General features: G+C 38.1%; 1 long non-coding RNA gene across 1 annotated transcript; it reads right to left on the minus strand.

Annotated features, from left to right (window-relative positions):
- Positions 1-398: 398 nt before the first annotated feature.
- On the minus strand, positions 399-802 carry LOC102203540 (uncharacterized). Its single transcript, XR_312651.1, has 3 exons — positions 739-802; positions 569-639; positions 399-477 (listed from the first exon to the last, which is right to left on the minus strand). It is a non-coding gene; the product is annotated as an uncharacterized LOC102203540 (long non-coding RNA).
- Between the last annotated feature and the right edge of the window lie 405 nt (positions 803-1,207).

Raw genomic sequence — 1,207 nt, forward strand, 5'->3', positions numbered from 1 at the left:
TAGAGCTGGGGCTCCCCGTGGGACTGAGACATGAAGGGCCGCAGATCCAGATGCTCCAAATACTCCAAATACTTCACATCCTGATGACCACCAAACAAAAAATTTCAAACATTGCATGCAAATATCCTGTTTTATAATAAAACAAAGCATCTGTCATGTATGTTTATGACTTAAGCAGACACTATTGGCCATTTGACTTTGTGATTTTGCCTCCACTGAAGTCTGCAAAGCGTTTGAGTGAGAGGGTGAGCACATTGGCGCTGCGATGGATTGTGAATCTTTTTGAGGCCGTTACCATTTTTTTTGCACCGGAAGGAAACAAACATTCAGCTTGTTGACAAAAATCACACCTAAACACTAAAACTCATCATGGTTTGGCATCTCTTTGACTTACTTGGTGCATTTGTAAGCATTTTCGCCACCCAGCTGTTCTGGCTTGACAAACTGCTTCAGAGCTTTGGAGACATTTGGAGCAGTCTATATGAACAGAGAGAGAGAGGAAAAACCTCACACTCCATAATGCAGAGAATACATAGTAGCAACGTCACTTTGAATGTTGTCCAATTACCTTAATTTCCAGAGTGATATCCAGAAAAGGGTCAAATGTATCTGAGACAGCTTTGCAGTTTAAACGTTTAACTGAAACAGAAATCAGTGCTATGAGTATCACACAAGCTGTAAGACATAAAAAGACAAATAAAAGAAAAATAAATCAAACCTTAAAAAACAGTGACTTACCTCTGGATCTTAGGTACCCGCCAAACACTTGATGGATGAAAGAGGTTGCCTGCGTTTGCCTGTCCAATCTATAATAAAAAGATAAAGCACAAAAGTTAACTAATAAGGACAGTGCAACAATTAACTGACTGACCATTTATTTTTTAGCATTTTGGAACCAGACGATCACTTTACAGTATTCAAGTAGCAGAAAAGACAATAGGAGGAATTGGAGCACGATTAATTACTTAAGAGGCCATCTGCTGCTACACGGGAAGAATTAATTTGATGAGAATTGACACTTTAGGTTCTTAAAAAAATAAATGAATTAATAAATTATTTTTAGGAGTCTAACAAGAAGCACAACACTCAGCCCAGTGCATCTGTTAAACGTGTAGTTTTGGTTAAATGTGCACATAGACTTCGAAGCTCTATAGTAACACATAGAAAAACCTGGATTTTCTGAATTTTGCTGCTGCAATAATAGCAC

The sequence above is a fragment of the Pundamilia nyererei genome, unplaced genomic scaffold (genome assembly GCF_000239375.1).
Source record: "Pundamilia nyererei isolate P.nyererei 1_Seehausen unplaced genomic scaffold, PunNye1.0 scaffold06179, whole genome shotgun sequence".
NCBI classification, from domain to species: domain Eukaryota; kingdom Metazoa; phylum Chordata; class Actinopteri; order Cichliformes; family Cichlidae; genus Pundamilia; species Pundamilia nyererei.